Here is a 24612-nt window from a genome sequence, read left to right as displayed (position 1 = left end):
TGATATGGTGAATAGATGCCTACAGGTTTATATGAGAAAGGTGTAAAGCAGCAAAATAAGATTCTGTGTTTATTGGCTCAAAAATCACGATGCTCAAAGATGTCTGTGATATGGTGAATAGATGCCTACAGGTTTATATGAGAAAGGTGTAAAGCAGCAAAATAAGATTCTGTGTTTATTGGCTCAAATGTTCCACCATTTGTATAAAAGGACTCATTTCCTCTAATATTTCCTTTTTCATCATTTCTTGTTTAATTTACTATAGAGTCTGCAATGGCTAGTCTCAATCATCAACTTGATGAGGTAAAAATTCTCATGGGAAATGATCCTCCAGGCAAGCCTATGAGGGGCTATCTTGATTAGGTTAACTAAGATGGGAAGATCCATTTCCAGTGTCTACCCTGTTTTCCCTTATGAATGAGAATTAAACATCTTCCCTAGGGGCTCTTTTTTTGTTTAGCTTCTTTAGGTCTGTAGATTTTAGTCTGATTATCCTAGATTATATGGCTAATATCCACTTATAAGTGAGTATATACCATGCCCGTCTTTCTGCTTCTGGATTACCACACTCAGGATGATAATTTCTAGTTCCATCCATTTACCTGCAAACTTAATGATTTCCTTGTTTTTTAATAGCTATATGGTATTCTACTGTGTAAATGTACCACAATTTCTGTATCCATTCTTCAGTTGAGGGACATCTAGGCTTTTCCCCAATTCTGGCTATTACAAATAAAGGTGCTATGAACACAGTTGAGCAAACGTCCTTGTTGTAAAGTTGAGCATCTTTTGGATATATGCCCAGGAGTGGTACAGCTGGGTCTTGAGGTAGCACTATTCCAGAAGGGAGCTTACTACAGATGTCTTCTGCAAGACTCCACTCAGCAGAGGATCGAAGCAGATGCAGAGACTCACAGTCAAATTTTGGACAGAGCACAGGGAGTCTTATGGAAGAAGGATATATAGAAGGACTTGGAGAGGACAAGAGTCACACAAGGAGACCAACCAGTAAAAAAAAAATATGGGCCCAGGAGGGCCTACAGAGACTGATGCATCATCCAAAGAGCACACATAGGGAGGACCTAGACATCCTGCTCAGATGTAACCCATACACAGCTCAGTCTCTATGTGGGTTCTTTAGTAAAGGGAGAAGAAACATTTTCTGACATGAACTTGGTTGCCTTCTCCTTGATCACTTCTCCCTGGTAGAGCAACCTTGCCAGCCCACCGAGGAAGAGGATTCTGGCAGTCCTGATGGGACCTGATTGACTAGGATCAGATACTAGGGGAAGAGGTCTTCCCCTATCAATGGACTAGGGGAAGGACATAGGGGGTTAAGAGGAGGGAAAGTGGGACTGGGAAGAGATGAGGGAGGGAGCTAAAACTAGGATACAAAGTGAATAAATTGTAAGTAATAATAATAATGATAAAAAAAGATGAGAAGATCCTTCCACTGTGGGTGGCACCATTCTTTGGGTGCATATACACAATGGAATACTACTCAGTAATTAAAAACAAGGAAACCATGAAATTTGCAGGCAAATGGTGGAAACTAGAAAAGATCTTCCTGAGTGAGGTAACCCAGAAGCAGAAAGACACATATGATATATGCTCACTTGTAAGTGGATATTAAACATATAATATAGGATAAACATAGTAAAATCTATAGTCCTAAAGAAGCTAAACAACAAGGAGGACCCTCAGGAAGAGGCTTAATCCTTACTCAGAAGGGCAAACAGGATATACATAGGAGAAGACATGAAAGAGGACAGGAGCCTTCCACAGAGAAGCTCTGAAAAACTCTACCCACCAGGGTATTGAAGGAGATACTGAGACACATAGCCAAATTTGGGCAGAGTGACAGGATCCTTATGGAAGAAGAGGGAAATAGAAAGACCTGGAGGGGACAGGAACTCTACAAGGAGAACATGAGAGCCAAAAAACCTGGGCCCAGAAGGCCCTGCAGAGATCAATATTCAAACCAAGGACCATGCATGAAGAGGACCTAGAGGCCCTGTTCAAAGGAAGCCCAGTCTGCTCAGGGATTCCTGATTATACAAAAAAAAAAAAAAAAAGAGCTAAGCACCACTATTTGTTCTTACTGTTTTCTCACTGTGAAACAAGTTCTCTCAACTCCTGTTGCCATGAGTTTTCCTCCATGAGATTATGTCCTGGTATTGTGGGTCTAAATAACCTTTTTCTATGTTAGATTGCTTATGTCACAGCAAGAGAAAAATGTCTTAGTTTGGTTTTTGTTTGTTTTGTTTTCTTCTACATTGTTGCTTTACTCTTCTTTCTTTGTTTCTTTTCTCCATTCTAATCATTGCAGAACATGGAATGCCAAATACTGTCACCTTGCATTTATTTTGTGTTAATTCTTTTCATCTCAGTGAACATTTGTCCTGATGATTGATTTCAAAATATATCTTTAAGATGAAGTCCTTTTTTATTCTAATGTCAGAACCAAATCTGCCCTTTATGTTGCTTCACCAGCATACTGGTACTCTTTTTTACTTAGATCCTTTCTGTGAATTGTGTCCACTGCACTATAGGATGTGTGCTTCAAGAGAAATTACTCCTTTTCTCTCAGGGACTAACATGGTAAATTTTATCAAGTTCTGCCTCATTATTTCCCTGATTCCAATCTGTCTTTGAAACCTAAAGTAAAAATCTGCTGCATTAAGAAAAAGAGTTGCTTTAAGGTGACAAATAAGCATGTGCTTTGTGTAGTTGTTACAAAGTCAATATTAATGAATCAAAGACAGCAACAGGAATCAAGTTCCCCAAGCAATGAACAATGATTTCTCAACTTTCTTTTCTTCAAGCTTTCCTCTACTGCACAGAATTGGAGAGCTTGTAACATTTAATACTTCAATTTGCCTTCTGTTCAGAAGTAATTTGTTGTAAAGTCAGTAACTAGTAAGAAAAGAGTGTTCACAAATCGTCTTTTATGAGTCCTTAGATTATAAAATTTTATACTTTCACTTTTTAAATTATGATTGGAAAGTTATTTTGCATTGGTGTGTCTGAATCTTTCTTTTCTTCATACTTGTCATTTAAATCATTTTGGAAATGGAATATACATGTTTCATAAAATACATCATCTCAAAAGATCCAACCAAGTAGACACTACTTGAAAATATAATAATATATAATACAAACCAAAATATAATTTTTAAAAATCTTATTTAATCAGATTTACTTATTATGATAAATAATTTTAGTAAGATGCCCCCACATCTTTATTTGGCTGAAACTAGAAATGCTATCATAATTGAAACTTAAAAAATAAATTATTATTCCTTTTTCTCTTTTTTTATTAATTATATTATTTATTACAGTGTATTAACTTTGTATCCCAGCTGTGGCCCCCTCCTTTATCTCCTCCCAATTCCTCCCTCCCTCTTCTCCCCCTATGTCCCTCCCCTATTTCACTAATAAGGGAGGACCTCCTCCCCTTCTATCTGACCTTAGCTTATCAGGTCTTATCAGGACTGGCTGCATTGTCTTCCTTAGTACCCTGGCAAGGTCATCCTGGCCCACAGGGTAAGGTGATCAGAGAACCTGCCACTGAGTTCATACCAAAGTCAACACCTGATCCCCTTACTAGAGAACCCACTTGGAGACTGACTTTATTATCAGCTACATCTGAGCAGGGGTATTAGGTCCTCTCCATCTCTCCATAAATGGTCCTTGGTTGGGATATCAGTCTCTGCAGGACCCCCAGGGCCCAGTTTTTTATTTTTTTTATTTTTAATCAGTTGGTCTCCTTTTGGAGCTCCTGTCCCCTGCACGTCTTTCTATCATCCCCTTCTTTCTTAAAATTCCATATGAGTCTCAGCCTCTGTTTTGATACCTCAGTCAGTGGAGTCTCTGAGGCTGTCTGTGGTAGGCTTCTGTCCTGTTCCCTGTCTTCTCCTGCTTCTGATGTCTTCTGAATGAGGATTGAGCATCTTCCCTAGGGTCTTCTTTGTTGTTTAGATCTTTTAGGAGTATAGATTTTAGTATGTTTATCCTATATTATATGTCTAATAACCACTTATGAGTAAGTATATACAAACAAAGTAATCCATTTTAAAAATGGGTACAGAGTTAGAGAATTCTTAATAGAGGAATATAGAGTGGTAGAGAAACACTTAAAGAAATGTTCAGCCTCCTTGGTCATCAGGGAGATACAAATCAAAGAAATCTGAGATGTCACCTTATACCCATCAGAATGGCTAAGATCAAAAACTCAAGTGACAACACATGCTGGAGAGAATGTGGAGAAAGGGGAACCCTCCTCCATTGCCGGTGGGAATGTAAACTTGTACAACCACTTTGGAAATCAATCTGAGGCTTTCTCAGTCAATTAGGAATAGTGCTACCTCAAGATCCAGCTATACCATTCCTTGACATATATCTGAAATATGCTCAAGTACACAACAACGACATTTGCTTAACCTATTTTGTAGCAGCTTTATTTGTAATAGCTAAAATCTGGAAACCATCTAGATGTCCCTCAACAGAGGAATGGATACAGAAATTGTGGTACATTTCCAATGAAATACTACTCAGCTATTAAAAACAAGGAAATCATGAAATTTACAAGCAAATGGGGAATAGAAAACATCATCTTGAATGAGGTAACCCAGGATTTATTATTCTTGATTAATTTTTATAATCATTATACTTCATTTTGTTAATTTATTTGTGTTAAATAAAATCCACTTCATTTAAAGAACTTGCAAACAGAAAGCATTACACACCTTGACTAACATAATTACTCATATAAGGTGTTATGCAGACCATAAGTCCATACATTTCTGCGAACTTCTGTGTAGTTATAACAGCTATTATGAAACTGTGCAGTTTTGCTTTGGATTATCTACTTTCACTATCCATTACATTTTATAAAATTATACACCAAATACATAAAATGAAAAAATCCATGACATTGTTAAAACTAGAAAAAACAATTTATATCCTCTTCCATAACTTATGTGTCCTTTACCTGTATTCCAACCTCCCTCATTACCTAACATTACCCTGTACTGTTCTCCTTTCCATATGTCTTGCTGTACTCAGCTACACATGCATTTGTTTATATACATGCATATATACATTATAGGGTAGGATTCATCAATGACAGAGAACATGCACTTTTTTTACTTTGTGAGGTCAAGTGGCCTTGCTTAATATTATATATTTTAAATCCTTTATTTGTTCTGCAAGTTTTTTTATTTCATATTTTTAGAGCTTAGTAGTATTTCATTTTCCATGTATAGATGATTTTCATTATCTATTTATCTGTAGATGAACAACTAGAGTCGATTAATTTCTTTCCTAGAGTGAATAGAATGGCAATAACCAAGAATGTAAAAATATCTCTGTGGAGAGGCACCAGAGTCTTGATGTGTATGTCCCAAAGTGAAATGACCAGGCCATATGATAGTTTAGTTTTTAAACTTTTGAAAAATCTCCAAACTGATTTTCATAATGGCTGTATTAATTTGCCCCCTCACCAACACTGAGTAAGTGTTCCTTTCTAGCCATGTAGCTGACATTTGTTGCCAGCTTTCTATTTATTTATTTATTTATTTATTTATTTATTTATTTATTTATTTATTTATTTATCTATCTATTTATTTATTTATTTATTTATATTTTTATTAATTTCAGTTTATTCATTTTGTATCCTCCCTGTAGCTCCCTTCCTCTTCTTCTCCTCCCAATGCCACCCTCCCTCCCTTTTCCCCACCTTTCCGCCTCCCCCAGTCCACTGATAAGGGAGGTCCTCCTCCCTTTCCTTCTGATACTAGTCTATCAGGTCTCATCAGGAGTGGCTGCATTGTCTTCCTCTGTGGCCTGGTAAGGCTGCTTCCCCCTCAGAGGGAGGTGATCAAAGAGCAGGACAATCAATTTCTGTCAGAGACAGACCCTGTCCTCATTACTATGGAACCCACTTGGACACTGAACTGCCATAAGCTACCTCTGTGCAGGGGTTCCAGGTCATCTCTATGAGTGGTCCTTGGCTGGAGTATCAGTCTCAGGAAAGCCCCCTGTGCCCAAACTTTTTGGATCTGTTGCTGCCCTTGTGGAGCTCCTGTCCTTTCCAGGTCTTACTATCTCCCACTTCTTTCATAAGATTCCCTGCACTCTGCCCTAAGTTTGGCTATGAGTCTCAGCATCTGCCTCTATACCCTGCAGGGTAGAGCCTTTCAGAGGCCCTCTGTGGTAGGCTCCTGTCCTGTTTCCTGTTTTCTCCCTCCTCTGATGTCCACCCTCTTTGTCTTTCTGAATGGGGATTGAGCATCTTAGTCAGAGTCCTCCTTCTTGATTAGCTTCCTTAGGTGTACAGCTTTTAGTATGTTTATCCTATATTATATGTCTAATATCCACTTATAAGTGAATATATACCCTGTGAGTCTTTCTGTTTTTGGGATACCTCACTCAGGATGATCTTTCCAGTTCCACCATGAAATTTCATGATATCCTTGTTTTTTCTTGATGATGCCTATTCTGAATGGGTTGAGGTGGTTTCTCCAAGTAGTTTTAATTTACATTTTCCCGACAGTGAAGGATTATGAATACTTCTAAAAACAGCTATTGGCTCAGTGCTTTTTTTTTAAGTCTATTTAATTCATTAACCTATCTGTTGATTGGCAGTCATTCTCCTAATGTTTAATTTCTGCCTTTTCTTCGATATTTTCCTCTGCCAGTTAAAGGATACAGAAGGTCTTTCCATCAATCAGCTAGTATCTCCACTGATTTTCTTTTTTAATGTTATGATGTTTCTCTTTTTTGGATACATGCATTCCAGATGTGTGTTTATTAGAGTTATTTTGTATAGAATATTTTTATTAATTTTTTTCCTAAAACACATTGTTAGCATATATGAAATCTGTTTTTGTATATTAATTTTACACATTGTATCTTTTTTTGGGTAAGTACTAAATAGGTATCAATGCTTTCTAGTAAATTCTTCATGGCCCTTTAAGTTATTCCTGTTAATTTTATTTTCATGTTACCAGTAAACACCATTATTTAATGTTTGAAAGACAAGTAATATCCTATTTCAATTTGTTTAAAAATGTCTTTATAAGTGAGAACATTCATATGCAAAATCATGATAAGATCTGTTTTTCTGATGATAAAATAGTCATTAACTGTACCTTTCTTACTATACATTTGAAATTGAACAAATCTTCTCATCTAGAAATAATAACATAGATTAGAAAATAATAAGAAAGTACAGCAGTTTTAAGTGAGTAGCTGGATATTTAAACTTTGCTGGCTGCTTTAATTCTTTTGTTTCTTTTTCTTATTTTTTTATATTAATTACAGTTTATTCACTTTGTACCCCAGCTGTAGCCCCTTCCCACTTCCCCTTCCATTCCTACCCTTTTCACTCCCTCATCTCCTCCCATATTCCTCCCCTGTCGGGAGCAGTGACTCCAGCGGCCTGCTTTGATATTTAAATCTTGGTGGAGAGATGGTTTTTAGGAGGCCTTTACTAATGGCAGAAAAGAACTTGCAAGTCCATTTCCTTTTGTTTGTGACAAGAGGTGGGATAGCTTGTGAGGGTCACACCTCTTACTCTAGCTCCTTGTGCAAATTAACCTATTGTTCTGAGATGTTTTACTGACTAAAAGTAACTCCTCACAAATAAAGAGGTCAGAAGGCTGGAGGCAGAGGAGGAGGCAGAGACTTGAGACTTGCTGCTTACTGCAGCAGCCTGCCTTTTGCTGTGGCTGTCGAGTCTGGACCTTTAAAAGTTTTCTGTGTGCTATGTGTTTATTTTATTAATATTAATCCTCACTCTGACTCCAGAACCGTTCGACTCTGCTGGCTGGCTCCGGCACTCCCCTAGTCCACTGATAGGGGAGGTCCTCCTCCCCTTCCATCTGAACCTAGCCTATCAGATCTCATCAGGACTGGCTACATTGTCTTCCTCTGTGGCCTGGTAAGGCTGCTCCCACAGGGTGAGGTGATCAAACAGCCAGCCCTTGAGTTCATGTCAGAGACAGCTCCTGTTCCCTTTACTAGAAAACCCACTTGGATACTGAGCTGCCATGGGCAGGTTGCTTTAAAATGTTAGCAAACAAAAGGTACACCATGCCAAAGACTTGGATTTTAATTTTGAGCAAAGATGTAACAAATTTCAGGAGCAGCTGTGCTTTAGTCTTCTGGAATATCATCCATTATATAACACCATCATTTTTGACTCTTTGAATATTAGCCTTTCTTATGGAACTGGAATACATTAAAATTTTTCAAAGCACAAATCGGAAGAAATTTAGAATAGGTTTACAGCATGAGAAAAATGTTGATTGAAATAGTATGGACCAAAGATTACTTAAAAATTGTACAATTAGGCATGCTCTCTAATTAGTACTTTCTAAATTCTGATTCTGAAGGCATATAATTATGAAATTCAGAGATTATTGTATTTTATTGTATCTTTGGTATTATTTCAATTTGGCATCTATTTGTTTCTTAGTGTAGCCAATGATATGGATGTTTAAATGTTTTTCTCCACATTTATTTTTAGAAATTCCCAAAGGAATAATGTCAGGAATTTGGAACCTTAACAGGTGACTGTGAGACCTGATAGGCTAGGGTCAGAAAGAAGGGGAGGAGGACCTCTCCTTACAAGTAGAATAGGGAAGGGACATAGAGGGAGAAGAGGAGGGGAGGGTCAGACTGGGAGGAGATGAGGGAGGGGGTACAGCTGGGATACAAAGTGAATAAATTGTAATAAATAATACATTAAAATAAAAGGTGACTGTTAAGCGTACTCTGTCTTCTTAAATGGTTTAGGGCTGTTATCAGGGGCAGAAGTCATTTGTGAAAGGGGGACAGGTGTTATGCCCCCCTTTCTAATACACACCAACACACACACCCTGACACACACACACTATACATTACTGGTTCATTCTGTGTAATCTGATATGTTATTACACACTAAACTTAGCTTAAGGAGCTGTAGCCTTTTGATCATAACTATCACTGTGAGAAATGCATTAATTTTCTTCAAAATTTAGTCATTACTGTCATAGCAGAAAACAATGTAAGACAATGTTTTAACACAGAAATCTCATGGAGTAGTGAAATACTTGCTAGTACTAAGGTATAACTAGATACTAGAAGATTGAAAGACCTCTTTTGCTCATGGGTTGGTAGAATTGTGTTATATAAATCCTACAAAAAATAACCTACAGATTCAGCACAATCCCAAATGTATTCCTTATGGATTTCTCAGAAATAGAAAAAAAAATCTTAAATACATACAGAATTACAAAAATGTTTATATAGCCAAAGCAATATCAATAATAAAGAACAATGCTGGCATATTGCCATATTTAAATCTACAGATTTTATAGTAATAAAAACAGCATGGTAGTAGGACAGGAAACAGATATGTAGGTCAATGAAACAAATCAGAAGACCCAAACATGTATACACAAAACTATACCATCTTGTTTTTTGACAAAGATAGTAAAAAAAAAAAATAATAATACACACATAAGAAAGAGTAGCTTCTTCATCACATGGTATTGGGAAAACTGGATGTCCATATGAAGAAGAATAAAATTCTTCTATCAATCATATCTATCACTTTGCACAAAAATCAAGTTCAGATGATTCAATGAAGTCCACATAAAATTTAAAATAACAAAATTTCAAAAAATACATAGGTAGTATTTGATAATGGTAAGATAGGTGCAGGTACGCAGCTATAGGAAAGGACATTGTGAATAGGAATCTATTCTCTAAGGAATGAAGGCTAAGAGTCCACACATCAGACCCCTGGAACTAGTGATCTTATGTGTAGCAAAGGATATCACTGACTAGAAGGGAAAGAGTCTGTGCCACTTACACATCTGATAGAGAAATAATATCCAGAATTTTAAATAACTAAAAAATAGAATAATCAAGAAAACAAATGACTCAGTTGTAAACGGGACATAAATCTGAATTAAAAATTCTCAAAAGAAGAAAAAAAATGGCACAGAAATACTTTTTTAACAGGATCAGATGAATGGGGAGGAAGTCCCCCCTATCAGTGGACTTGGAAAGGGGCACGGTGGATATGAGGGAGGGAGGGAGGGATTGGGAGGGAATGAGGGATGGGACACGGCTGGGATACAGAGTTAATAAAATGTAAATGATAAGAAAAAAATAAAATTCAAAAAAAAAAGAAAAAATAGTACGTTGTTTAGCAAAATTGAGAAGTCCAGCAATTGCCATGTTTTAAGCTTAGTTGTAAAACTGTATTATGATTTAATCCTCTCTCTCTATGCCTCCCCTCACTTCTCTCTACTACATGTATTCTTTGCCTTATCTGTCTCAAATAAACACTTCGATCCTTCTTAAAAAAAAAAATTACTGAGGAAGAGGATGTGCTCAGTCCTGATGTGGTTTGATGAGCTTGGGAAGGTTGGTGGGGTAGTGCTCCCTTTTCTGAGGGGTAGGTAAAGAGCGATAGGGGAAGAAGCTTGGTGGGACCTAGAAGAGGGGAGGAAGGGGGATACAATTACGATGCAAAGTGAATAAAAAAGTTAAAATTAATTTTAAAAAAGGAAAAAAAGTGTTTAATCAGGAAAACACAAATTAAAACAACTCTGAGATTTCATCTTACCACAGTCAGAATCTAACATCAAGAAAACAAATGACAAAAAAAAAAAAAAAACTTGCAAAGATGTAAGAAAAGGGAACCACTATTGGTAAGACTATAAACTGGTTCAGCCATTATGAAAACAAGTGTGGAGAATTATCAGACAAGCAAAAAGTAGTACTAATATATGATCTGTCTATAGAACTCCTTGTCATATAGAACTCCATGTCCAACGGACTTATGTCATAGTGTGCAAATACTTACTCAGCCATATTCATTGCTGCTCTATTTGCAAAGTTAGGAAATGGAAACAACCCTAATGTCTGTCAGTTCATGCACTATGAAATAGTATTTAGCTGAAAATTTAATAAAATTTGCACATGGATGACTAGAACATATACTTAGTGTAGTAATCCAGACTCAGAAAGACAAATGTCACTTATTTGCTCTTATTTGTAGATGTAGCTCTGAATCCTTTTATCTGAGTATGTAACCTGTGATAACCTGTATAATAGAAACCTGGAAAGTAGAAAGGAACATGGCAGGGGTTAGGCTGTGTAGACAGAAGTCTAGAAAGAGGGGTGACAAGACACAGATGTTAGGAAGTGGAAAATGGGAAAGAGGAAGGGATTTTTTCTGCAGTGGAGTGAGGTATGGATCTACTGAGGGGGAGGGAGGTTTATTCTGAAGGAGAAGGATGAAAGAAGGATGATAACACTAATGCTTACTGCAAAGCTATTATGTGTTTAATTTATGCAGATACATAAGTGTATGTGTATTAATATGTAAATAACTTAAACTATGTTATGGAACTGGAGGTAATAATGTCCCACCTCCCAGTAACTATGAGCTGTCTAACAATAACTCCGGTGGCAGGCAAGAGAAATAACCCCTTGAGTCCTTGGTCAAGGGTATTCAAGGGACCACTGAAATTATATTGGTTATTACTATAGCCTTTAGCTGCTTTCCATAACTTAAAGCTAAGACCCTGTTGCTGAAGGCACCACATACCTTGGACACTGACTTGAAGAATTTGAACTTGAACTTATTTGGAAGCCTGCCAGCTAAGGACTCACATTCATAACACCAAAAGTGCTATGCAGGCTGCCAAGGGGGAAAAAAAACCAAAACAATGAATAATTCCTCCCTGCTAAAAAGCCTATAAATCACATTAATTACCAGCATGGCAAGATATACACAAAGGTGGAATAGTGCCACTTAGATCTTGAGGACAACGGTAACATAATTGAACTGAAGGTCTCCTCAATAGTGGGGAACTTATGCCTGGTACTGTAAATTTAGTCAGCTACCTGTGGCGAGTGTGGATATAGACCTTAGAGGAGAATCTGACACTGCAATGTCATTAACCCACTATAATTCTCAATTCCATCCCAAATACTCATGCTTACAGTCACATTTATATTATATATTTGAGGACATAATCTCTCACCAAAGAAGCTACATTTTTCAATGAGTAGAGCCTGTTTCAGAAATCCAGAACTGGTTAAAATGCAGAGGAGAATTGACCATGTGGTACCCGCCTGCAGATTACACATCTACAAAACAAGCACAGCATCTAAAGCTTAGGTGACATCTCGGAAGAGGACCAAGGCATCTACCGTGAGATAGTATCTTTTATATATGACAAGGAGTGTCAATCAAGACCTCTTAAAATATAGTTGTCTCAACAAGATGTGAAATGATGGTGTCAGTTTACATGTCAACATGAAAGTGGGAACTCTTACTGGGCCTCACACCTATATCAACTCATACAGACAATTAATTGCTTCTAAGAAATGGAGAATCAGTTTTGCACAGGAAAAAAAGAACCCTGATAGGTTATCTAATATCAATTGGTCAGCACTAAATGACTCAGTGTGTGTGTGTGTGTGTGTGTGTGTGTGTGTGTGTGTGTGTGCGCGTGTGTGTGTGTGTTGAAATAATAAGAGGTCATGAAGTTGAGAAAGAGTGAGGGGAGACATGGAATGAGTTAGAAGAAGGTGAAGGAGTGGTGTAAATTATGAAATTCTCAAAAGTAATAAAATAAATTTACAAAAGGCTGGGATTCTAGGCTGAGATTGTCTGGCCCCAAATTCGGCTTTTATTCCTCTTCATTGATTTTGGAGAGGCTAATAGTGACCAGTTGTGCTTCTCTGCACATTAGAAATATCATGTGAAAGATACATGATGGTTATTTTTGAAAGTAGAATGAGATCTCCAGAAACACACATGCAAATGCTAGAAGGTGATAAAGTTATAACAAGAAGGAATCCTAAGGAAATTTAAAAATGTAATACTTCTCAAATTATCACTAACATTTAAAAATTTACACAATACTTATTTGTCTTATCCACAATTTTACTTTTTAAAACTTTATATTTTAGCAATGAGTATTATGGTTACTTTTTTTTTGTATCACCTTAACACATCTTGAAGAAAGAATTGACAAATAAGAAACTGCCTTCACCAGATTGGCCTGTGAGCATGTCTGTGGGGTATTTTATTGGTTGCTGATTGACAGGGCCCAGTCTACTCTAGGCATCACATGAGCATGACAGAAAGCCAGTGAACAATGTTCCTCCATGGTTTCTGCTTTACTTCCTGCCTCAAGGTTTCTGCTTTGAATTTTTGCATTGACTTTCTCCAATAATGGGCTTGTAGCACTCATTTTTTAAACTCTACTTTATTTGGGGTATTTAGACCTCAACTTCCTTTCCAACCTCCCAACCCTAGATAGAAGAGAGAAAGTTAGTGGGGACAGAGTGCTCCTTTTACTTCCCCTGGCTGTTGAGGGTCAATTGTTTTTTTAGGGCTATATACCAGTCTCCTTCAACCTCAGATGTAGTTAGCAGTTTCTTTAACGCTGCTGGTCCCCAAAGTGTTTCTCTCTGTCTGTCTGCTCCAAACTGCCACACTGTCTCTTGTCTCTCTAAACTGCTACGTGCCACACCTCAACACTGAACGACAGTCCTTCACTTTCCTGTTTCTCCTAATTATACTCTCAGAATTCCAGACCACTCCCCCCTCTGTGCTGCACATGGAAGGTGGTTACCAGCTGGTAACAACCAGCTGGACAATTAACTGTTGTGGACAAACTATAGCCCAACTAAAATCCCATACTTAGGATTAAAACAAACACATATTTACATAACATAACTGAGCTTACAGAAAAAACAAACAAACAAACAAAAACCCCAACTTCCATTACATGGACTATTACCTGTAATTCAAACAAGCCCTTTCTTACCACAATTTGATTTTGTTCAGTGTTTTATCACAACAACAGGGAAGCAAACAAGGCAGTAGTTATCATATTTGAATAAAATAAACTAAGTAATGGTTGATTTGTTGAGATGTATATAAATTTAAATATATTCCAAGGTCTTATGATTTAAAATAAATTTTAAATATATGCATTCAGTTATGTATTACTGCTTGTGCTTGAATATGTCTAATGAAGATAATCATGACTCCAACAAACATTGTTGTCTGGAAAATCCTAACAAAAGTACAGATTGGGCAGAATTATGATCATCAGTATATATTGGAAATGCATAGCTTTTACTAACATAGTCTGTTTTAACCCTCCTTTAACAGATATATAACTGGGATTCAACACAGCAGAAGCAGATGACAGTGGAAGAAGTATAGACTTAGTACAATGGAAGAAAAGAGACTGATCACATGACAGCTTTGTCCTCACATAGCTGCTTAAAGTCTTCCATGTAATACACAGAGTATTTGTGTTCCTCCTAGACTTAATTATTAATACTTTAAACAAAGCAATGAATAGAAAATTAAACTGTCAAGGTGCATCTATAATACCAACATAGGTAGAGATTAGAAAATAACTTAGAAAATTAGAACTTGTATAATTGGGTGGACTTATTTTCAAGTCCAAGATGGCCAACAAGCCTTATTTATTTTTATTATATTTTTTATTTTTTATATCAATTACAGTTTATTCACTTTGTATCCCAACTGTAGCCTCTCCTTCATTTCCTCCCAATCCTACCCTCCCTCTTTTAACTCCTCCCATACCCCTCTCCCAAGTCTACTGATAGGGGAGGTCCTCCTCCCAGTCCATCTGACCCTAGCCCATCAGGTCTCATTATGACTGGCTGCATTGCCTTCCTCTGTGTCCTGGTAAGGCTGCTCCACCCTCAGGGAGAGGTGATCAAAGAGCCAGCCACTGAGTTCATGTCAGAGATGGTCCCTGTTCCCCTTACTAGGTAACACTTGGATACTGAGTTGTCATGGGCTACATCTGTGCAGGGGCTCTAGATTATCTCCATACATGGTCCTTGGTTGGAGTATCAGTCTCAGTAAAGAATCCTGTGCTCAGATTTCTTAGTTTTGTTGCCCTCCTTGTGCAGTTCCTGTCCCCTCAAGGTCTTTCTTTCTCCCCCTTCTTTCATAAGATTCCCTGAACTCTGCCCAAAATTTGGCTATGAGCCTCAGCATCTGCTCTGATACATTGCTGGGTAGAGTCTTCATTTTATTAAAGTAGAAAAGTTTGGAGACTAGGTCTGTGTATATACAGGAATCATATTATAAACTTATGAATAATAAATATTCACTTAGAATGGTTCAAAGAGTTGTCTACTGATAAGACATGGACATCCACATGTGCTGTGAGTATCAGAACTGGAAAAGAAGACTTTTTTAAATTAAAGTTTAAGATTTAAAAAATTCTACTTAATCAGTAGCAGTCCTCATGTGACAGGAATGAGCTATTTACTGAGAGTGTATTAATATGGGAGAGAGTTATCTTAATGACTATAAAGTGGTATTGAATATGCATAGAATATTGGTAAAAGTTCTTTTAGTTACAAACTTTATTGCCTCAAGATGTAGGATATGAGATTTACAAAAGCATTTTCTTACTTTCAAGACTTTTAGCATTCCTCATGGATGTGGCAGAGGAAGAGAGACACTACCACGTTTAAAGGCAAAGTGATATTTAATGGAAAGAAAATCTCATAGTCCAAAAGATAAAAAGGAGACTTAGGACAGAGAAAAAATAATAAAATGATTACTAATAATATTCTGTTATAATCATAGATTGGTGCCTAGCTCAGTTGTTATCAGAGAGGCCTTTGCTGACAGCATATGGGAGCAGATGCAAAGACTTACAGCCAAACATTAAGCAGAGAAAAAGCCCAAATTGGAGATATCCATTAATTTCTTCCCTTGGGCCTTAGAGAACACTGTGGAAAAGAGGGAGGAAGGATTGCAGGAGCCAGGGGTGGGGGGTGGAGACACCAGGAGAACATGGTCCACAGAATCAACTAAAGGGGGATCACAGGGGCTCACAGAGACTGAAGCAGCAATCATGGAGTATGCAGGGGTCTGCTCTAGGTCCATGGCATGCATGTTATGATTGTTTTGCTTCATGTTCTTATGGGACCCATAACAGAAAGAGCAGGGTAAAGTATTTCTGACTTTTTTGCCTGCTCTTGGGACTCCTTTCTCGTATTGGGTTTTGTGAGATTCTTCTGGATAAGGTCTAAGTCTGGCATTTCCAGATATCCTTTGAGCTTGACCTCTTACTATGCATTCTCTTTCTCAGCAGGGTGCTCTCCTACCTGAACTCTAAACCTCTAAGGGGTGTTACATAGCCCTCAGGGAAGATTACAGGCCTATCTCTTTTCTCATAAGAAACCTGCTCAGCAAACACCTGGGAATTCCTGGAAATGCCCCACCCTATGCTAAGGAGATCTTAGCTTTGTGCAAATGATCTTCAACTGTACCTGGAGATTTTCCCACACCCATAGGATAATTAAGTACTATATTCTTCTTGTGATAGGACCTTGCCACTGCATGTAAATGAGGTACTGTACCTCTACATGTAAATCAAGTATCCCTAGCACCTCTAGCTCCAGCAAATTAAACACATTCACCCTTGAAATGCCTCCCACTTTCTAAGGTTTGCAAATCCCTTATTTCATAGGAAATAAAGGTGCTGCATGATACAATCAGCTTTCTACCAGGCCTCCTGTTATTCATCATTTATTCTGGTGAAGGTAGGGCACACCTCCTTGCTCCCCTCCTCCCTAGAGATTTGCAACTGAACTCCTGGGGTGTGGCTACTTGCCAGGCTGGCTGGAGCCTGCCCAACCTCCTGGAGCTGGGTGATATTGACCTCCACTGAAGCAGGCACTGAGCCTAGACCAGACTTTTGGCCCTCCCAGACTGGGGCTCATTGGACCTATTTTCTGGCCCAATGGGCCTGACCCTTGCCAGGCCTTTGTTTCTACTGCAAGCTGACCAGGCAAGGGATTTCAGCCACACTCCTGACAGTAATAAAGTGGCTTAGCCAAAGGGCTGTAACATGAAAGTATCAACACAGGCACTGCCTTCTGATACTGACAATCTCATTTAAAAGAGCTAACTGTACCACCCAGTGTATAACTCACTTCCACCTTCCCCTGGTGAGACAGAGGGCCCTGCCTAGTGCATGGCCCCTTTCTAAAGTGCTCTAACCATTCTAAAGTGCTCTAGAGACTTCATTCCCATCTGGAAGTCTGGGCTTCCAGTGTGGCATTCATCCCAGTGGAACCTTGCAGCCTCTATACTACACCTGGCATCAGCCACAAGGGGGAAGCTCAGACCACAGCAAACAGCTGCATCCGTGTCCCAGAGACCACACAGGCCCCCAGTGACCCCACCAAATGAAGAATAACCACCCAAGCTCCAGCCAAGTGGAGAACAACAGGTGGCACAACAACGTGGGGCAACAGAATCTCCAGTTAGAGCAAAACACAGGGAGTGTCCCTGGGCCTAAGGGCCTAAAAGCTCCACACTCTGAGGAAGGTCGTGCTGTCTTTCCTACTTTCTATCTTTCCTGCTTTGTTTTCCATCGGTACCTTTGCATGTGAGTGGATGCGGTTTGTGAAACAATTGAAGCCTTTGGATTTTGGTCTAAGTTTCCCCTACCCTATTTCCACACCTGACAGCCCGACTGGATGTAGGCCAAGAGCTTTTAGCCTCTCAGGGAAAACGAAAAAACTGGTAACCCAGGGGCCGCATAAACATTATTAGGAAGGCTTCCAGCTTCTTACTTCGGGCAGGCTTGTATTTGGTGGGGTGTGATATACCTTCATGGCAAAATTTTCTCGAGGACAATGACTGGTCTCCGCCAGCAACATTTTCTGTTTTTTTAATCTATCATGGGGAACAATTCATCACATAAAAAGGACCCTCAAGTTAGGAAGATAATGTACCCTTTTAAAATTACATGGTATAAAACGTGCCAAAAAAATAAATCTCCCGGTTTTGGGAGGATGTGCTTCAGATAGCACCTCACTTAGCCAGGGGAAATATTTGCAGCCTGGACTTATGGACCCAGATTGCTTCTCCCACCTAAATTAAGATCAGCCAGAAAGGGAGAAAAAAAACCTTCTTCTTTTTTTTTTTTTTTTTTTTTTTTTTGTCATAGCCATAGTCTGCCAATGCTAAGGACTAATTACAGGCCTTACCTAAAAAGCTGCCGCTTTCCAGCCAGCCGAGTCTGAGAATCAGGGCCCTAAACCTGCCTGCCCTACCTCAGATCTCAAAACTCTCACTGAATGAATATGGGAACTCAAAACCATGTACCCATTCAACCCCCTTTAAGTTCTGGAAGGGTCCCAAACCACTGTCCCCATCCACCCCTCTTCCCTTTATCCAGCAACCAAGCTGCCCACAAGACATCAAAATGAAACCCTACAGATTGGGAAAGGATCTTGACCAACCTTACATCTGACATTCAGAATATATAAAGAATTAAGAAGTTAAAAGGCAATAATTCAAGTAACCCAATTAAAAAATGGGGTATGGAGCTAAACAGAGAATTCTCAGTAGAGGAATATTGAATGGCAGAGAAACACTTAAAGAGATGTTCAACATCCTTAGCCATCAGAAAGCTACAAACCAAAATGACCCTGAGATTTCACCTTACACCCATCAGAATGGTGCAAGATCAAAAACTCAAGAGACAACACATGCTGGAGAGGTTGTAGAGAAAGAGGAACCCTCCTCCACTGCTGGTGGGAATGTAAACTTGTATAACCACTTTGGAAATCAAACTGGCTTTTTCTCAGACAATCAGGTATACTGCTTCCTCAAGATCCAGCCATACCACTTCTAGGCATATATCCAAAAGATGTTCAAGTACACAACAAGGACATTTGCTCAACCATGTTTGTAGCAGCTTTATTCATAATAGCCGGAATCTGGAAACAACCCAGATGTCCATCAACAGAAGAATGGATACAGAAATTGTGGTACATTTATACAATGGAATACTACTCAGCAATTAAAAACAAGGAAATCATGAATTTTGCAGGCAAATGGTGGGATCTAGAAAAAAATCATCCTGAGTGAGATATTTCAGGAGCAAAAAGACACACATGGTATATACTCACTTATAAGTGTGTACTAGACCTATAAGATAGGATAAACATACTAAAATATGTACACCTAAAAAGGTGAACAAGAAAGAGAACCCGGGGTAAGATGATCAATCCTCACTTAGAATGAGAAGTAGGAGAAAACATGTAACAAGACAGAAGCCTACCACAGAGGGCACCTGAAAGACTACCTATCAGTGTATCAAAGCAGATGCTGAGATCCACAACCAAACCTTCGGCAGAATGCAGGGAATCATATGAAAGAAGGGAGAGTTAGTATGACCTAGAGGGGACAGAAACCCCACAAGGTCCAATTATATCTGAGCACAGGAGTCTTCTATGAGACTGTTTTCCAACCAAGGACCATGCATGGATAGAGCCTACAACCCCTGCTCAGACATAGCCATGGTAGCTCAGTTTCCAAGTGGGTTCCCTAGTAAGGGGGACAAGAATTCTTTCTGACATGAACTCAATGTCGGGCTCATTGAGCTCCTCCCCCACCTGAGGGAGAAGCAGCCTTACTAGGCCACAGATAAGACATCGCAGCCAGTCCTAAAGATACCTCATAAGCTAGGGTCAGATGGAAGGAGAAGAGGACCTTCCCTATCAGTGGACTTAGAAGGGAACAGGGAGGAGATGAGGGAGGGAGGGGAGAATTGGGAGAGAAAGAGGGAGGGGGCTACAGCTGGGATACAGGTGAATGACCTGTGAATATAATAAAAAATAAGTTAATTAATTTAAAAAAGATAAAAATAGATAACTGGTCACCTTCACCCTCCTCCACCCCTTTCCCTTAATCCACCTTTCTCCAAATCAGAGGTAGTGGTTTCTGCTTCTACTTGCCCTAACCAACAAAACTACACCAATAACTAACTAACTAACTAACTAACTAACTAACTAACTAACTAACTAACTAACTAACTAACTAACTAACTAAATGGGTGAATAAATGAAAGAGAAATTGAGTAACTCCATGGCCTCTCAGCTCTCCTACCCTTTACCATGGGACAGTTTCGCAATCTACATGATTCTGTTACAAAACATAAAAAACAAAAACAAAAACCAACAAACCTCAAATTAAGACCCTGGCAAACTTTGTGTCTCCTCCCATGGCTCTGATTTGAAGTCAGAATTTCAGGAATGAGCTACAGAGTTAATAGAACTCAGGCAGGCAGTAAAGGAAGATGGCATCCTCTCACACTGGACAAAATTGCTTTTACAGAGTTGGATTGCCACCTTAAAAAGGCCCAAAGGAAAAAAAAAAAAAGAAAAAAATGCCCAAAGATTGGAGAGGTAATTGCTGCTCCTCCCTGCCTGGCCCACTCTTTATACAGTGGGAAGCATATGTCAGAGAGAACTGCCTGCAACAGGAAATCAGGCCCTAGGAGACAACACCCCATGGGGATAAGATACACAGTTCAGCCATGGAGTCTAAATAGGACCACAGCCAATGTTAACAACAGGCCTTCTGACCAGATACATCTCTGTGCAATTCAAGCTTGTGATCCCTCTGATCCCACCTGCCTTTCAGGCCCCTGGCCCTGCCTAAGCCAACCTGGACCTCATTCTAGGCCTGTGCCTGCTGGCTTGCAGGTAAAATACAGACCTGGTGAGTCTCAGGCCCAGGGGATGGAAAAGCAGGTCAGGTGAAGAGCAGGCCAGGCTGCTGGAAGGTGGATCCAGGTCCACAAACCTTGTTACTTTGTCCAGCCTTGATATGAGGGTTTGTGCCTCCTCTTATTTGATCTTGTTATGTCTTATTTGGCTGATATCCCTGGAAGCCTGCTTTTTTTTTTTTTTTTTTTTTTTTTTTTCAAGGAGAAGTGAATTTGGGGAGGCAGGAGCTAGAAGAAATGAAGGGAGGTGAGTTGTCAGGATGTATTGAAAAGAAACTGAAAAGAAACAAACAAAAAAATAAAATAATAAGTTCTTATAGAAAACAAAATAGAAAAAAAATCCTAACCAAACCAACCAACCAAACAAAAAACAGTAAAGTTTTCACTTCCAGAAGGGTGACTGGAGGAAGTGACTCAAGGATGTCTACTCAGACTCCGGAAGATGAGCAGGATTTTTAATAACAAAGAAGAGAGGGAAAGCATGTTGGGCACATGAGCCAGGAACCATAAAAATATTACAGAAATGAAAATGCTCTTTCCAGGAGACTCTCTTCTTGCTTCAGATCAATCTAAATCTGCCATCCTTGCTTCATCTCAAGTTCAGAATGGGTGAGCTCTCAATTCCAGTCATTCTGAATTTTCCCCTAGAGTTGTCCATTATGTACTTTCCACAGACGTCACTATTCTTCCGGGTGGCCTGTGAAGGTTATCTCACAGTAGCTGTGGCCAGTGTGTCTGAGCTACCTCACAGGGCCTGTTGTGTAAGATGAAGAATAGACCAAAACTCATGATTTTTAGAAAGTATCAAATATTTTTTGAAAATTGAACCATTAAATCGCATTATATAATTTAGTGTGATTCCGTATACACAAATCACCAGATGAAAAAATATACTTCAATAGAAAGTATATCTGTCATTCCTTTTAGGATTGATTTATTGTCCAGATATAGAACTGATCAGGTATCAAGTTTGAGATCTAATCCTTAGAAAGGGGGCCTGCCTTGCTCATCAGCTTAAACTTTTGCAAACAATTATTTAAGCTAAATTCTAAATTATTGTTTCCTTTACTGCAGCCTGAAATTTTTACCCAGGCAATGAAGAATATGCCTGTGAGCCTCATGGGTGTTTTGCAGTTGCTGTCAGAGGAATCAGGCTCATCATGTTTGACTCCAGTGGGGCAAGACTGTCGGAAGCTTGCATGTGTCTTCCACACATCACTATCCACGCCTTTGCTTTGCTTATGTTGAATTATTTCACTTCCAAATAGTAAATCATTGACACTAGACTGTGTGCTAAACTGTGGTGCCCTTCCTTCCAGCAACTCTCTAGGCCCGAGAATGGTCTTGGGAGCCTCTCTTGTAGAACATAGAATCTCTCGTCTTAGGAGTGCAGTTAATGTGAACAGACAAATTTGGCAAAATGAATTGAACTGGGCCAGAGAGATGGCAGAGCATGTGAAGGGTTTTCTATACAAATGTGACAAAGCGAGTTCAGATTCTCAACACCCAAGTACAAACGCTCAATTCTGAAGTACATGACTGTAACCACAGCACTGGGAAAGGATAGAGAGACGGTTCTTGAAGACTTGGTGGCAAGTCAGTCTAGATGAAACAGTGACCTTCAAGCTCCATTAGAGGTACCACCTCATAAAATAAGATGGTGAAGTAGTAGAGGGAGACTCTTGACATCAAATGAATCTATTTAATTAAAAATAATTTAAAGATTATGAGTTCTAGATGAGAACTTACTAATATCATATTTCTGTAAAAACTGGTATAGCTTCTAATTACTGGGTCTTGGCTCCACAACTCTGACTATTGATCGGTTGCAGGTTTCTGAAGTCCTAATTCATACAACTACAAAACACTTCCACACCTAAGGCTCAGGAAACATTGTTCAAGAGGGGACAGAAAGATTGTAAGAGCAAGATGTTAAAAGAGTTTGCTGTGAGATTCTGTCTCCTAGTAATATCTGACACTTCACACTATGGAGTCTCAACAACATGACTGCCCAACTATGAGCCTAACAAGGAGGACAAACAAACAAACAAACAAACAAACACTGTCAAACTGAATGGGAAATACCCATGAGGCCTCAAAGAACTACAAGTAACTGAATGAAACTGGGAATGGGAGAAATGGCTCTCCCCAGTGAAGAGAATATCAACTTCTTGTACAGTGCCAAATGGTCAGCATGAGAGCATATATACAAAAAAGCACACAGCCTCACAGGTTTTATTTAGGATTATATATATATGTTCAGATATATATATATATATATATATATATATATATATATGTATGTATGTATATATAGGTATATATATATGTATGTATATATAGGTATATATAGGTACCTATACACACACACACACACTCACACACACACATACACACACACACATGTGTGTGTGTATGCATGCAATAACAACAGATGAAAAAAGAGCCATGCGTTTGAAGGAGAGCATGGAGGGGGCACATGGGAGGGTTTGGGCACAGGAACGAGAAAGAAAAATACAATCTCAAAAATAATCAGAAAGTATAATTTCTGACTGCATTCTAAATGTTTATCCTTATACCTATAGATAAATGTAGCCTCCATACCTCATTTGGAGCAGAGGGAGACTACCACAGCTAATACAACTGGTCAAAATGCAGGGAACAAATAATTGTGGGATGCCTAGATTCAGTTGATAAATCTACAGCACAATGCCCATACTTAGGGCTCACGACATCTCAGAAGAGGGGTTGAAATATTGTAAGAGCCAGAGGAACAAGACATCTGCTGTGAGTCAGCGTCTTCTACACTGGGAAGATGTAACTATGAAATATCAACAATATGGTCCCCCAAATACCACCTACACAGTGACAACACCACTTGGCATGAGAACATGGGTGGGGGATATCTCACACCATCTTTCTCCAAGATGAAGAACTACAGGAAAATAATGTCTACTAAGAGAGGGAGAATCAGTCTTCTCCAGGAATAAGCCTCCTGATATGTTATCAATTCCCAAGTAGTCATTCTTAAACATACATGTATTAAAATGCTAAATGAAGCTACCAGTGTTGTATATGTGTGTATAAATGCATGTGTGTGTATGTACATGTATGTGTGTGTTTGTGTGTGTAAAAATAAGAAGAGATCACTAATTTGAGAGGGAGTAAGGGTGCAGCAGATATCAAAAGGGGTAGAGAAAAGTAGAAATAGTGAAAAGAGAGTAGTCATGTGTAAAATTTTCAAAAATTGAAAATTAAGAAAGTAATTTCATCTCGGCCTTGCTAGGCCACAGAGAAAGAGGATCCAGGAAGTCCTGATGATACTTGATAAACTAGGGGAAGATGGTAGGGGAGGAGAACTCTCCCTTTCAGTGGACTAAGGGAAGAGGATAGGAAGAAAGAGGGAGGGAGGGTAGGACTGGGAGGAGTTGAGGGAGGGGGCTACAGACAGGATATACAATGAATAAATTTTAAAAAAGAAATAGACAAAAATAATTTAAGCTACACAATGAAGCTAGCATGAAAATGTGCATTTTTCAATATTTAAAATTGAGGATTAATGTTAATGTTAACCTTTTAGAAGAGAAGCAAGACAGTTAACCATCTACATTTATATTCAGGTTTAGGACTGAGGGGTGCAGATGGGATTTGTTAGTGGAGAAAAGTTCATCTCACTGGGATGTAAAGTTTACTAGGGAATTTGCAGGTATCCTGTGTATCAGCAAGAAAAGATCCTTTTTGTGTTTTGTAGTTAGAATTGGTACACCCCCGTGTTATCTACTGTCTTCAGGGATTTTCATCCAAGAAGAAGGGTAATCTTGCATTTTACAACATAATTTGACTCATGTGTTATGTCTCTTCTCCTAAAATCTTGTCCTTCATATTAATTAATTAATTTATTTATTCATTCATTCATTCATTTATTCCTTTATTTATTTATTTATCTATTTATCTAATTATTTATTTATTTATTTATTTATTTATTTATTTATTTATTTATTTA

Source organism: Psammomys obesus, unplaced genomic scaffold, assembly GCF_907164565.1.
Source record: "Psammomys obesus unplaced genomic scaffold, mPsaObe1.curated_primary_1811, whole genome shotgun sequence".
NCBI classification, from domain to species: Eukaryota; Metazoa; Chordata; class Mammalia; order Rodentia; family Muridae; genus Psammomys; species Psammomys obesus.
This window is presented reverse-complemented; position numbering follows the sequence as displayed.